Source organism: Lactuca saligna, chromosome 1 (assembly GCF_052625555.1).
Source record: "Lactuca saligna cultivar CGN05327 chromosome 1, ASM5262555v1, whole genome shotgun sequence".
Taxonomy (NCBI): domain Eukaryota; kingdom Viridiplantae; phylum Streptophyta; class Magnoliopsida; order Asterales; family Asteraceae; genus Lactuca; species Lactuca saligna.
The window spans coordinates 37,824,956-37,841,654 of NC_136417.1; the positions used below are offsets into that span (position 1 = coordinate 37,824,956).

Consider the following 16,699-nt stretch of genomic DNA (forward strand, 5'->3'; position numbering starts at 1 on the left):
GGCATACATCACATTCTTTGACATATTGGGCAACATCTTTAAAAATTGTGGGCCAATAAAACCCAATGTCAAATATCTTCTTAGCAGTGTAGTGTGCTCCAGTATATCCTCCGGTGGGCCCGCTATGACAATGCTCCAAAATTTGTCGGCTTTCATTCCGAATACACATCTTTGTATGATTCCATCCGCGCAACTTCGGAAAAGATATGGCTTGTCCCAAAAGTAATATTCTATTTCTGAAAATAATTTCTTCTTTTGTTGGCGGGTAAGATATTTTGGGATGTGCATGCTAGCTAAGTAATTAGCTATGTCCGCGAACCATGGCTCTTCCCTCGTGGTCACCATAATGTACTCGTCCGGAAAATCATCTACAACTTTATCTTCTTCCAATTGCGGGTTTTCTAGCCTTGATAAGTGGTCAGCACCTACATTCTTCATTCCTTTCTTATCGCGTATCTCGATGTCAAACTCTTGTAGAAGTAGAACCCAACGTATCAATCTTGAGTTGGCATCCTGCTTGGCAAACAAATACTTGATAGTAGAGTGGTTAGTAAAAACAGTTGTTTTAGATAAAACTAGATAAGGGTGGAATTTATCAAAGGCATGGAGCATAGCTAGTAATTCTTTTTCGGTAGTGGTGTAATTCTCTTGGGGTGTATTTAAAGTTTTACTTGCATAATAAATGGGTCGAAAGTGCTTATCAACCCTTTGACCAAGGACAGCTCCTAATGCAAAGTCACTAGCATCACACATTATTTCAAATGGTAAATCCTAATTCGGGGTAATGATGATCGGGGCATTAGTTAATTTTGCTTTCAAAAATTCAAATGCCTCTAAACACTCTTTGGTAAAATTAAATGTTGCATCTTTTAAAAGCAATTGTGTTAGACATCTAGCTATTTTAGAAAAATCTTTTATAAAACGCCGGTAAAAACCCGCGTGACCTAGAAAACTTCTAATGCCTTTCACATTAGTTGGTGAGGGTAATTTGGAAATTGTGTCTATTTTTGCCTGTTCCACTTCAATTCCCAATTTGGAAACTTTATGCCCTAAAACTATACCCTCCTTGAACATAAAGTGACATTTTTCCCAATTAAGGACTAAGTCGGTTTTTTCACACCTTGCAAGCATTAAATCAAGGTTAGTGAGACAATCATGGAAGGAAGATCCAAAAACAGAAAAATCGTCCATAAAGACTTCCATGAATTTTCCACCATGTCGTGGAATATGGTCGTCATGCACCTTGGAAATGTCGCAGGTGCATCGCATAACCCAAAGGGCATGCGACGATAGGAAAAAGTTCCACTTGGGAAAGTGAAAGTGGTCTATTCTTGGTCTAGTGGGTCTTTGGGTATTTGGAAGTAACCCGAAAATCCGTCTAAGAAACAATAATAACTATGGACCGATAATCTTTCTAGCATTTGATCAATAAAAGGTATGGGAAAATGGTCTTTACGAGTGGCATCGTTTAGCTTTCGATAATCGATGCACACTCTCCAACCAGTTACCGTTCGCGTTGGAATAAGCTCGTTTTTCTCGTTAGTTATGACCGTCATCCCTCATTTCTTGGGCACCACTTGGATAGGACTCACCCAAGGACTGTCGGAAATAGAATAAATGATCCCTGCATCTAAGAGCTTGACTACTTCCTTCTTGACCACTTCTTGCGTGTTTGGGTTCAATCTTCTTTGGTGTTGCACAACCGGATTTGCTCCTTGCTCCAGGTTAATCTTGTGAGAACAATAAGAGGGGCTTATTCCCTTGATATCGGTAATGCTCCATGCTATGGTCTGCTTTTGCATCTTCAAGACTTGAACTAACTCTTCTTTTTTAGATTTAGAGAGGTCATAAGCTATTATAACTAGTTTTTGATGACTATATTCAAGGAAAACATACTCCAAGTGATCTGGTAATGTTTTGAGCTCTATTTCTGCGTTCTGCATGTTGTACTCGCCGAGTACAGGTAAGGGACTCAGCGAGTCTTCTACAGAATTTACAAATTCTTTGGTTTCTTCAATTGGACTCGGAGAGTAGATCGGGTCTACTCGACGAGTAGCTTGCTCATAGCTCTTCACTAATTCTTCATACTCAGCTTCTTCCAGTAGTCTCTCAATTTCCAGCAAGTCTTTTTCAGCATCAAATTCTTCATCAAAGATGATGGTCGACTTTTTTGGATTTTCATTATCGCATGCCTCCATCAATTCATCAAACATGTCAATCGAGAAAGTCGTGTCATCACTATTCCTCGCATGCTTCATAGGTTGATCAACCCCGAAAGTGACTGAATCATCCCCCACCCGTAGAGTAAGCTTCGAGTCTCTCATGTCCACTATGGCACTTGCTATGTTAAGGAAAGGTCTTCCAAGGATGATCGAGACTTGAGGATCCGCTACCATATCTAGAATTATAAAGTCTGCGGGAAACACGAACTTGTCTACCTTTACCAATAAGTCTTCACATATTCCTCTTGGAAATGTGACTGTTTTATTTGCTAAGTGAATTGCCATTCGAATTGGCCTTGGTTCCGGGAGATCCAATTTCTTGAAAAATGAATAAAGGCATGAGGTTCACACTTGCTCCTGAATCAGCCAAAGCATGAATGGTAGCCAAGTTACCAAATTGGCAAGGGAAAGTCAAGCTTCCCGGGTCACCCTTCTTCTTTGGGAGTTTGTTTAACATGACAACTGAGTAGTTTTCATTAAGAACTACTTCTTTCACTTCCTCCATCTTCCTTCTATTATTTAGAAGCTCCTTGAGAAATTCGGCATATTTTGGCATTTGTGTAACTGCTTCGATGAATGGTATGTTGATTTGAAGAGATTTTATATGGTCAAGAAACTTCTGGTATTCCTTTTCCTGCTTTTCTTGCTTAGCTTTGGCTCTATATGGCATTGGAGGCTGAAAGGGCTTTTCAGGAATCTGATTTTTCGGATTTGGCAATGGACTCATCGAGTCCATATTCTGAACTCGGCGAGTAGGGTCTGTACCATGCAGGTTTTGATTTTGGCCTTGTTTTTCTGCATTCTCCTTTTTTCAATTCTTTGGGTGCTTCAGTCTGAATAGGGACCAAAGGAGTAATTATCTTCCTACTTCTTGTTGTGACTATATTTATGTGCGCACCTCGTGGGTTGTTTTTGGTTTTACTAGGAAGTTCTCCCGGTGATCTTTGATTAATTTGTTGAGCAAGTTGCCCCAGGCGTGTTTCAATGTTATGGATAGATGCTTGTTGGTTTCTTGGCATTGTTCTTGTTTCTTGGATTACATCATCATGATCATTATGTCTCTTTTCTGAAGCAGCTACAAACTTGGTAAGCATCTCCTCCAAACTTGTTTTTCTTTCTTGTGCCGGCTCCTCCTTTTGGTAAAAACATCTTCCTTTTTTCTTGTACTTCTCCTCCTTAGCCTTCTTATACTCATCATAAGGGAGCCACTCTTTCTTTGGTTTACGCCAGTCTTCATCATATCGGTCCCCACTTGAGTAGCATACTTGCACCTACTTATTGTCATTTTCATCTAAGTCACAATATCTAGTAAGATCAAGCCCATTGTAGTTCTCACAACCCACCCGAATAGCATGTATTGTTTGATCCATTTTGTCCATCCTCCTATCCATGGTTTTCAACATAGCCATGACTGCTGACAAATCTTCTGAAGTTGCATAGGCACCCCCCCCCCTTATCACATCATTTCTTGGATTACGGTATTCTCTAGAATTCTTAGAGAATTCTTCAATTAGTTGCTTTATCACTGGAGGTGCCTTCTTCGTGAGTAGACCTTGCGAGTCAAGTAATTGCATTGTTGTAACATTTACTCCGTCATAAAAGATGGATACTTCTTGTTGACTATTAAGGTCATGATGTGTGCAATTCCTTAGTAGGCTCTTGTACCTCTCCCAAGCTTCATATAGTGACTCTCCAGCTTGTTGTTCAAAGTTGGCTATGGCTTTCTTTAGCTTAGATATCTTGGATGGTGGGCAGAATTGATCAATGAAATCTTCTTTCATTTGAGGCTATGTAGTGATGGGGGGGGGGGGGCAGTGACTTGAGCCAATCCTTTGCAACACCCTTCAATGTAACCGAAAGCATGTGAAGTAGCTGAGTTTCCCGAGGCACGTTTGGAACATTGAAATAATCAGCTACATCATTAACTTCATCCAAGTGTTTGTAAGCATCTTCGTGGTCTTTGTCAGTGAAGGGCATCTCCTTAAGTTGAGCAAGGATGTGACCCTTAGGTTCAAAAGTAGCAGTTGCGGGAATTGCAGGTTGTACAAGTCCCGGGCCAATGTCATCGCGTATCCTCTTCTTCCATTCCCCCATGGGGATTTCATCGATGTTAGCCATGGTAAGAGCTAACTCGTCACCAGAATCGGAGTCGTGCCCGTATGTAGGCTCTTCTTCTTCCTCGGTTTCGTACTCGGTGTCTTCGCTTGCTAAAGCGGCGCTGGATGCTCCTGATTTGCTGCTCTTCTTCTTCCTAAAAACAGTCTTCAAGTTAGACAAAGGTGACTTCTCAGGTGTATTCGAGCTTTCCACTTCTTTGCCTCTGTTCTTTCTCAACGCGGATTATGGGTCTTCAAAAGGGGGTACCAGCGGAGTGTTGGATCCTCTAGTCATGAAAATTCTGCAATAAAACAAGAAAAACACGTAAAAAGAACAAAAAATTGAAACTGAAAAGTAACTACCAAACAGCACCTACTCGCCGAGTAAGTGTGAATGCACTCTGCGAGTAGCCTGTCTCAAAGAAAAAAATTAAAACTAAAGAAAAACTTCTAAAAAAACTAATAAATTCTAAAACCTAACCTACTTACTAAATTACTAAAAAAAATTAACTTTATGCAAGAAAAACTCACACAAAGAATAGATTAAAATTAGGAATTAGACTTATCTTTTGAACCGTCCCCAGCAACGGCGCCAAAAACTTGGTGTGGGTAAAATGCACTGGTTTTATTCCTACTTTTAAATTATAAATTTAGCACATAAAGGCAGTGAACATGTCTTTTAGTGGTATAGTTGGATAAATAGAGGGTCGAACTCAGGGAGCGAAAATTAAACTAATTAATAAGTAATTTTAACTAAACAAGTAATAAAAGTAAATGTTTTTCTCTAGTTTTACAAGCCTAGAAACTTAAACACACCAACTAAGAAGTGATTAACTAAACAACTAAGACAAATAAAAATTCACCAAATTTGATAAAGAGTTTCTGTTTAGGTCCAACCAATTAACTCCTATGGTTACTTGTATAATAAAATGATAAATTAATTGTTATTGGTTACCAACTATAGTGGTTACATTCATGTTCACTATTACTAACCCTTATATAATTAATCAATTCAAGAAGTGGCCAATCATTTAAAGTAATTAATTCCCTAGTTCAATTATTTGGATTAAATAGCATTTGTAATTAGTTAATCAAGTTGGTGATTCAATTAACCTATTGTTTGTTGGTTTCTCAAACAAGCTCACACATTAATTTACCCATTCTTTATCTAATCCTAGTTTCATGTTCATTATTCCAAGACATATGATAAAGTGTTCACATAAACATATGAGGTTAACAACTAAGAGATGTTCATGCAACTTAATTGTCTTCCAATTAATAGAAAATAGTTATGGTCAATGCATAAGGTTCTTTAACAAACTTAATTTTATAAAATCACCAATAAACAATCAATAAAAGTAATAATTAAACAATAGGAGTAACTTGGTTTTTTTTTAAACAGAAACAATACGAATTTACCTCATGATTACAGTGGAAACAAGCTCAAAAACGAATTTAACAAAGCTAGACATGATTCAATCCTAAGATTAAGTGGAAAATATAACCTAATTCGCCTTGAGTCTTCAAAAGATCAAAGGTTAGGGTTCTTCAGGTCTCCAAAGGGTTCTTCAATCGCAGGTTTATCTCCCAAAAAGCCAAAAAAAGTCTCCAATTAGGAATGAGATTAAATATTTATACTTATCACAAAACATGGGCAACTCGGCGAGTAGGTCCCCAACTCGCCGAGTTGATGTGTAAAATCCATGTACGGCAAGGATTCTTGACTTTTCTTCGAGAACTCGCTGAGTAGCTCCCTGCACTCGCCGAGTAGATGTGGATGGTTTCCTTTTTCTTCATTCTTTGGTCTCTAATTGCTTCTCCTTGTTCCTTTTTACTTCCAAGCATGTCTTCTGGACTGAAAACACATTTTAAGCATTATTAAGTACCCTTTGTCCACATTATGCACATAATTAGCTAAAAATGAATAAAAATCTATACTAAACATATGGCTAATTATGCACATATCAGGATCCGATTTCCAAGGCACCATCTGGATTGGAACCACCTAAGATGAAAGAGTTGTTCTATGAACCTCAGGAACTATCGGGCACCCATTTTATTAGACTGAGAAATTTGTCATAGGGAGCACTGATTTTGTTTGTCAAGAAGAATGATGGTTCACAATGGATGTGTATAGATTAGCGGGAGTTAAACAACTGATAGTAAAGAACCGTTATCCCCTCCCACGAATTGATGACCTCTTCGATCACTTTCAGCATGCGTCTTGGTTCTACAAGATCGGTCTGAGGTTAATATACTATAAGATGGGAGCTAGAGAGGAGGATGTGGAGAAGACTTCATTCCAGACTCATTATGGTCATTACAAGTTCGTGTTGATGCCTTTTGGTCTCACCAATGTGTCTGCGGCATTTATGGATCTGATGGATCGAGTATGCATACCAATGCATGATCGATTCGTCATTATTTTCATTGATGATATCTTAGTGTCTCCCAAGACCATGGAGTTGCATGAGGAGCATTTTCGAGAGTTTCTAGGGTTCTGAGGCGAGAACGGTTGTATGTCATGTTCATAAAATATAAGGTTTGCATACGAGAGGTCCTGTTCTTAGGGCATCTCATTAACCACCATGGTTTCAACAATTCAAGATTCATCTTCTTAGTCATAAGAATGCACTAAGATTTCCTTAGAGAACTTACTGTGCTATGGTTTCTTAATCATTAAGATGCTCATAAAAACTGATACTAAAGTACTCTCCCATCTTTTCAGATTTGAGAAACTTTTATCCTTCTGCCTAATTTGATTCGTCTTATTCGCTCTGTCATACATTGGAACCTTTTCCAATGTCTTATCGATCGTTTGTAGTGGACTTAATCAGTGCACAAGAATGTGTAGTCGATCCCTTAGTCCTTCACTTGACTCACATATACATGTGAACAAGTAGTTAGTCTTAAATTTTCCAATGCTCGAAAGTTCTCATTCATCATGCTATACAACTTGCATGATTCCAAGTTTCTATCCAACTGAAACTTGGGTGATGAGAATCTTTCCTTATTTGGTAAATTTAGACATTACCACAAATGAGAGAATCAAATTCATATTTCCACTCTTGCTCTTAATGGAATCTTTATAAGCAACAATTTTTTCCTCAAATGCCATTGTAAGGATATTTTAAAATAAATAAAATGATAATTCCTTTTATTTTAAAAACTTTGAGGAAAAACTTATCCTTACAATCCATATGAAAACTTGTTGTTATCTATTCCTAAGCAATATCTCATAACTCCTAAGAAGTAGCTCAAGAATCTGATCTTCAAACCATGCGATAGAAATCCATCTATGCGATCAGATTCAAAATATTCTTTCTTTAAGTTCCTTCACTTTTCTTTGATTCTTAAAACATCAACATGTGACCCAGTCGCATCATGTATCAAGAATCTCATACTAGAAACTTAGCAGAGTTAGATAGTGGACTTTACCCGATGTAGAGTAAAACGTATTGACTTTAACATCCTTAGGTAAAATTTGTAGCTTCGCAACCAATTTCCCTTCCTTTGGCAATTTAACATATGGACGCTTTGGTAATGGAACATGGGACTATCACAGAGTTGGCCTTTCTCTTTACCATTTGGTCAACCAGGTTGACTATGGCCGATCCCTTTCCATTGGGAAGAGAGAGATTTACTTGATATCCAATTTCATTATTGTCAATGTCCATAAAGTTTTGGAAGTTGATCTTAGCAAATAGATAAGATCATTAAGGGTCTTATCATAGTCTGTTTCATAAGAGTCCCAAAGGAACTCACTATGTGACTTAGAAAGTAGTTGAGGCACCAACTTTCTCAAGAATTTGACACCCAACTCTCCCGACTTGTCAATATGTGACTACTTCTCCAAGATGTGATGACACATAGACCTTTTCTTGCCAATAGGGCTTGAGTGATCTTTAACTTTTCAAGAACTTGTGGGTTAGGGATAATAATTGGAGGAGGTGAAAGAAGTATGATTTCTATGGGACATCATCTTCATTTAGGAAATCTTGTTTCAAGGCATTTGGGAAGATCATAAATGTCTAAACCAGACATCTTTTTTTGGAGATATTCAAGATAGTTGATTTAAAGTCCTTAATATGACACCCAATATGAAATATTAAGGCTAGGACCTAACAAACTATTTTATAACTTAGAAGAGGGATGTCGTAATCCAATCTATAAAATATTTGAAGGTAGGTGAATGACGATTCACCAACTTAAACCAAGATAAACGAAATGTATTATTAGGTTTTAATTGGTTTTTGAAACTCTTAGATCTTTGAGATTCATTGAACTTTTCAATGGCATGTTTCAATCTCGAGTGTGCCCTTCAGGTTTTGTGACTGGGATGCCGAGGATCACAAAACAAGGTGTGAAGTAACCATGCAAATATACTGGGTACCCTTAATATTTATCCCTTAATCGATGTGTCGGTTAACCACACACGCTCCACCGATACTATGATAAATATTATGTTAACCTTTGCCTACCTTGTTAAGTCCAGGTTAGTGTGCCGGTTAACCACACACGCTCCACTAACGACTTAAGCAAAGTGAAAAGTGGAATTTCATGGGTTAGCACCTTATTCACTTTTTCCTAAGTAACTAAGATTGGGTATTTATAAAAGGTTTAGTTACGTAGTATTTATCATTAATACTTTTAATGAAGGGAGAATTATAGTCATTATCCTACCCGTTCGGCTAACGACCCTCCACCAGTCAAGGAAGCGGTAGGTGAGAGTGGACACCCATTAAACTGCCATTTTATAGGTAGTAACCTTATACCCTCCTTACAGACCGGCTTCGTGAATGACGCCTACTAATGGTAAGACTGACTTTACTCTTATATATATATATATATATATATATATATATATATATATATATATATATATATATATATAAACTTATAATATTATAAAGTATAAGGGTTGAATTTTAACTTTTAAAATTCTAAAGGACTAACTTGGAATTAAAGTATTCATAAGAGAAAACTTTTCAAATTTCAAAACTTGAGGGCAAGTTTTGAAACTATTAAAAACTAATTAATTACATAACTTATGTGTTTAAAGTAGTTTTAATCCAAAAACTCTTCAAGTTCCATAACTTGAGGACAAGTTATGGAAGACTTTAAACTAATAAATGAATATAACTTTTCTTTATTTGTAACTTATGGAACTAATTAAGGTTACACATTTTAATGATTTAATGAAATGACTCTTGAACCTCCATAACTTGAGGACAAGTTATCGAGTCATAAAAACATTCAATGAAAACAAGACTCTTCATTTTGTAACCTTTGCCAATATTTATGAGTTTTTAAGAGACTTTAATGTGACTCTTCATGTAACTTGAGGACAAGTTACACAAACACATTTTATACTCAACTCTTAGATTAAATGGATCAAAGACACTTAATCAATCAACATGTTCTATTAATCTAAGCAACTCATATGAACAAAATATTTCAAGTCAAACACTTTTTCATGAAATTAGCCTAACCATTAAATTAATACAAATCATGAATCTATTGACAAATATCTTTGAAATTGGATTAGCATGAACATTACCACATCAAAAACAAGTTTATAAATTCAAAAACATCTTAGGGTAATGTTCCTAGTCCAATTCCAGCCAAAACAATCGAATATATGCTGTCAGGGGGTCCAACTCGTCGAGTGCATGAACCAACTATTTTGCAAGTATAACAAGAAAACAAGCCTAGGCTCTGATACCACTGTTGGGTTTTTAGCATTCTAACACTCCTAAGTGTACATGCAAACCTAAATACCTTGGATCTATGTTTTCTCTATTATACATACAAATATGAACTTTCGAAGGTATTCATCCTAACTAGCATAATAATATGATTCATATGAGTATATATCAAGTTAGAATTACACACCTCTTTGATGTAGAAAGTCTTCATGAATCTTGAGTGCCTAGTGCCCCAAGTGTGACACCTCAAATGGTTCACACAACACCAAATACACTTGGAATAACTTGAGAGAAACTTGAACAATCCTTGAAATCGTCTAGCCCTCACACCCAAACATAGTGCACGATTTCTTGAGCCATGGGAATCTTTTATATGGTGACTATTAGGGTTACACCATGTAACTCATGACTTTATCCATTCCTTATGCTCCATGGATTTTAACCTCCATGGAGTATCCATGGGTCACCCCATGGACTTAGTCCAACATAAGGAATCTTGGATCACAAGCCCACATATATAAGAATGAATGATTTACACAATCAACCCATATATTTAATTAGTCTCCTTTTGATCAATACTAATTAATTCCAAATTAATTCTTGATCAATACTAATTAAATAACCTTATTAATATATTAGAACCTATAATATATTAACAAACCTTAAGTGTTATTTCTCTCATTTTAGTCTATCCAAATGCATGATGCCATGCAACCCAAATGGACCATGTCGGGTCGGGTCAAGTCTTACCAATTATAGTTATGGACTTAGACATTAATCCAATAGGACTTTTGGAGTTCAACTATCATGGTGGCCAACGTGATACAAAACACCTTAGTGGCATCCTTCTCATGTGCCATAAACTCAGCAATCTCCTAAGGAGTAGTTGAAGACTCATCAATTTCCTTTAGCTCCTTATTGAGGACATATTCCTTGTCCTCATAGCAAGTGACCATCGTCATGTTCCTTAACCAATCATTAAAATTAGTACCATCAAAGATGACTCTCCCACAAAGGTTCATGAGAGAGAAGGAGCCAGTGGGGTTTTAGCCAGAAGTCGTGTCGAAATACATCTAAAAATAAAGAAAGCCAAAGTTTAGATTAGATAAAGAGTCCTTAATATCGCACCCAAAATGAAATATTAGGCTAGGACCATATTTTACAATTTGGAAGAGAGATGCCATAATTCAACTTGCAAAATATTTGAAGGTAGGTAAATGACAATTTACCAATTTCCACCATGAAAAACGAAATTGTTACTAAGTTTTAATTAGATTGAAATTCCTAGATCCTTTGAGATTCATTGAAAAACGAAATTGTTATTAACTTTTAATTGGATTCAACGGTATTTCTAAATCTCTATTATGCCCTACAGTTTTGATACTGGAATACCGAGGATCACAAACAAGGTGTGAATAACCATGTATATGTGCTTGGTACTCTTGATGTCATTTATCATCTAATCAATGTGCATGTTAACCATACATCCTCCACCGATCTATGATAAACATCAAGCAACCCTTTGCTACCCTTACTAGTCTATTTTTGTGTGTCGGTTAACCACACAAGCTCCATTAACGACTTGGGAAGGTGCAAAGTGCAATTTCATGGATTAGTATCAATTCCACATTTTCTTAAAGTAACTAAGATTGTGAATTTATAAAAAGGTTTAGTTACTTCATAATTATCATTATAATTAATGAGAATTAATGTCCTATCCTACCCATTCGACTAATGATCCTCCACCAGTCAAGGAAGCGGTGGGTGAGATTGGACACCCATTAAACTGCCATTTTATAGGCACTAACCTTATACCACCTTATAGACCGGCTTAGTGAATTACGCCTACTAACGGTAAGACTGATTTGTCTTATACATATATATATATATATATATAAATATTAAACCTATAATATTATAATAGTATAAGGGTTGAATTTTAAACCTTTAAACTTCTAGGGTTTGGAATTAAAGTTCCATAAGTGTGACTTTACAAATTCCACAACTTGAGGACAAGTTTTGATACTATTCAAAACTTTTCATTTTCTTAACTTATGAGTTTAATGACTTTTAAAGAAAATACTTTTGGTTTTCCATAACATGAGGACAATTTATGGAGCCCATTAAAACCATTTAGATCATGCAATGAAACTAACAAGAAATGTCAAATAATATTTATGATCTAGTTAAACTCATAAGAATAGATAATTCAGATCAACAATTTTCAAGAAATCATATAAAATAATATAACTCTTGAAACTTTGACAATTATCTTTTAATTGGAAAAGCATGATCATTACCTTATGAAAAAATAGGTTTCATGGTTGAAAAAAATGGTTTGGGGTAATGATCCTAATCTAATTTCTGGCAAGAAGTCAAAAATCTGTCCACGGGAGCACCAACTCGGCGAGTACATGAACTGGACTTGTCGAGTTGGTCATTTTACAAGGGGACTCGGTGAGTCACCCAGTGGACTCGGCGAGTTCACTAGGCGTAAGCCAGTAATTCAATTTCGTTCACTTTGAAAATCAAGATAACATCAAGTATAATAGAAAACAACCCTAGGCTCTGATACCACTGAAGGGTTTTGAGCATCTTAACAACCTTAAGGTGCACAGACAACCCTAAATGCTTTGTATCTATGTTTTCTCTTTTATTATACATGAAAAATGATTTTCCAAGGCATTACGCTAGCTAGCATACAATCATGGGTACTTGTATAACAAAAACTACTTAGAAGGCATACCTTTTTCTTGTAGCTTTATTTCTTGGACGTTTAAGAGCCTAGCAGCACAAATGTGATGCCTCAAATGCTTCACACAACAACACCATCAATGGAGGACTCGAGAGGGAATACTTGCACTCAAAAATCGGTTATAGCTCTTCAAATAACACTAAGGTGCCGATTTTAGGAGCCATGGGGTCTCTTATATAGTATGGCAAAACTATGGTTACACCATGTAAACCTTAATGGGCATGACCTTCCATATTCCTTAGGATCCATGGTTTTAATCCTCCATGGATCATCCATGGGTTGTCACATAGGTTTAGCCCAACCTAAGGAATCATGGATCATTGGCCCACACCATAAGAATGCATGATTTACCAAATCATCACCTTATATTTAATTAGTCTCTTTTGATCACGAGATTGATTCCAGATTAATTCTTGATCAATACTAACTAAATAATATGATTTCATATTAATATATTAGAACTTATAATATATTAAAAAATCATAATTAACCTCCTCTCAAAAGTCCATCCTTCAGATTGTTCCAGCGCCATCCAACCAAAATGGACCACGCTACTCTCGGGTCCAGTACATACCAAATATAGCTATGGACTTAGACACCTTATCCAATAATTATTATTCATATCCGCAGCTGAAGCCACATGAGGTCCTTTATCCGACACATGATTTGGAGTTGGGGGTTGTATTATTTGTCCTCAAGATTTGACAACACTACTTATATGGGGTTCAGTGTACTATCTAACGAACCACAAAAGTTTGTGATATCTCATGGACCAGTCGAAGTCTAAATATGAGACAACGTAGGTGGCTGGATGTGGTTAAGGATTATGATTGTGATATCCTGTATCTAATGGGTGGCCGATACGTTGAGCCGCAAGACAGCTAGTTCTACGATAAGAGGTCGATATATGGGGATTTTGATGGCTTTGCCATTGTTGGATTTGATTAGGGAGGCTCAAGACGAGGGAATCAAAGAGAAAAACTGGAAACGAGAGAGACTCAAGGGGGAGATTGTCAGGTTTACCACTAATATTTGTGGATTATTGATCGGGTATGGATGGGTTTGGGTGCCAGACTTTGGAGGGGTCAGGCAAACGTTGATAGATGAGACACATAAGTAGAGGTTTTCGATACATCCTGGAGCCACCAAGATGTATCTGTTGGATTGCGTTTCTATGCCCATAACTATAATTGGTATAAAATTGAATTGATGGTAGCACAATCCTTGTGGGTTGCCCTCAAACCTAGTAATTAAATATGATGACTTTTAGAGAAAGACTAGTTTATTAATTTATTATATGGTTAATAAATTAATTAGAAATAGAAATAAATGATTTGTTAATATATTATGAGAATAATATATTAATTAGAAATAGTAATATTTAATAAAAAAATTATTCATAAATTAACTGGAATTAATTTTTAGGATTAATTGGATTAATTAAAAGTACAAGGGTTAAAGTGTAATTATTCAATAGTTGAGCAAGAGACATTCTAGAACCTTCCTAGAAGCTTTGGATGGTTTTTATGGGGCTTTATTGTTTCTAGAATTATCATTGGTGGATAATTAGGAAGTTGTTATCTAGGATTAGAAGAGAAATTCGAAATTTACACCTTTTTCCTCTCTCTTTTCAAGCTCCTTAATTCCTAGGGTTTGGGCGTGAACCATTAGAGGCATGACACTTGTGGTGCTTAATTCCAAGAGTTTTTCAAGAAGGTTTTTGATTAGTTATTTACCAGAGTAACTAAAAGGTATGTAAAACCTACTTTTGTTTTTTTATATTCGAAATTACCTAGGGTTTATAGTTTTTGTTGTTCAATAGAATATTACTTCAATAAAGTTATGACATAGATCCTTAGGTTGCATATACCCTTAAGATTTAAGGCTTTATCCACTTTAGTACATGTAAAACCCATCAGTGGTATCAGAGCGTAGGTTGTTTAAAGATTGAATGTATATTGCTTGAACCTGAATAAAATCAAAATTTTCTGCCAGAAACGATCTCACGACGTGAGCTCGAATATTTCGAGATTTTGTTTACTGACAATCTATACTCACGATGTGAGTAGTCTATGCTTACAACTTGAGCATTGAAAATTCTGAGTTTTTAGATTTTCTTTCCTAATTTGATTTATTTGGTTGTTCTTTGGTAATTATCTATTATATAATTTGTCATCAATTGAATTTTGGTCATATCAGATAATTAATTAAAACCCTAAATATTAGGAGATGATTATAGATTAGATATTGACTAATTATAAGAATGTAATTATGTTTATGGATCTTATTATTAAGTTAATTAAATGATTAATCAAAAGATAGTTAATAAATCCATAACAAGGTTTAAATTTAATTATATTAAAACTTTTATTGATTAAAATATTAAACCATTTTAGTTTTAAAATGTTTTAAAATACTCATTATACTATGTATATATAAATAAAAGTTATATATATATATATATATATATATATATATATATATATATATATATATATATATATATATATATATATAATATGTATAAGAATAGTCAGTCAAGTCGCTAGTACGCCTCATTCATGAAACCATGCTATAAAGCGGGTATAAGGAAGTGGCCTATAAAATGGCCGTTGAATGGGTGTCCACTCTCACCCACCGCTCTCTTGTGTGGTGGAGGGTTGTTAGCCGAACATATTTGATAGGACATAATGTCATTAATAAGTATAATGATATAAAATAACTAAACTATTTTTAAAATCTCAGTCTTTTTTACTTTAGGAACATGTGAATTTATATGCTAATCCATGAACTCGCACATTACACCTTATAAGTCGTTAGTAGAGTGTGTTTGGTAACCGACATACTAATGGGGGACGAATAAAGAATGGTAGTGGGTGTATCAAAAATTATCGTTGATTAATGGAGCGTGTATGACTAACTTACATATTAAATCGACATGATAAATGATATCAAGAGTGTCACGCTAATTTGCATGGTTATTCACCTCTCGTTTGTGATCATCAGCATCACAGTCATAAAAGTGAGAGCATAATTTGAGATTAAACATGTCATTGATTAGATTCAATGAATCTCAATAGATCTAGGAGTTTCAAAAGATTGATATTGGTAAAAACCTTACTTACCTAAAAGAGATTCGAATTAGATTATGACACCCCTCTTCAAAGTTCGAATAAAAAATATGGATCCTAGCCTCAATTAAAAATTTATATGTTAATAATTAAGGATTAAATCAACTAACTTGAATTCTCTTTGCTCACTTTTATAGATGTCAAATCAAGCCGATAATGATCTTCCTTATTCTGTTGGAAATTATTTTCATGTTTCTTTTGAAGATGATCTTCCTTTTTCTAATCAAGGCGAAAATGTTTTCTATTCTTTGGGAAATGGTGACACTAGATGTCATGCTTCTTCAACTCTTCCTCCTCCTCCTCTAGTGACTCTCCCCACATCACGTTTTCCTCGAACTGAAAGATATGAAACTACTCAATCCCTATTGGCTTGTAGACATCAAGATGCAAATCTTGTGTGTACGCATGTTCTAAAAACAAAGTCATACATTGACAAGTTATATAGAATGGGTGTCGGTTTCCCAAGGGGGAAAACCATTTATTTGGTTCTTTTTTCGCTTCCTAAGTCATAAGGGTCAGTTTATTGAGATCTTTCGTATGATGAACATCGATGTGACACTTATTGATCTGACCCAAATGTGGATTGTTGTTGAAGCAGAAATCCTTAAGAGCACATCTGAAGCAGAAGTGCTTAAAGGGTCTGGTTCCAAATTTTCCATCGTCGTTGACAATGGTGACAATGGTGGTCCAAAACAGATTTCACTTCCTAATGGAAAGGGATCGGCCAAGATTAAACTATTTGATCGAATGGTAAAGATAAAGGCTAGTTCTGAGATAGTTCCATGTG

At 35.6% G+C, this 16,699-nt stretch overlaps 1 non-coding gene across 1 annotated transcript; it reads left to right on the forward strand.

The window, feature by feature from the left end:
* Window positions 1–3,848: 3,848 nt before the first annotated feature.
* LOC145028010 (small nucleolar RNA R71) lies at window positions 3,849–3,955 on the forward strand. The gene has a single exon (XR_013675768.1). It is a non-coding gene; the product is annotated as a small nucleolar RNA R71 (small nucleolar RNA).
* The last annotated feature ends 12,744 nt before the right edge of the window (window positions 3,956–16,699 follow it).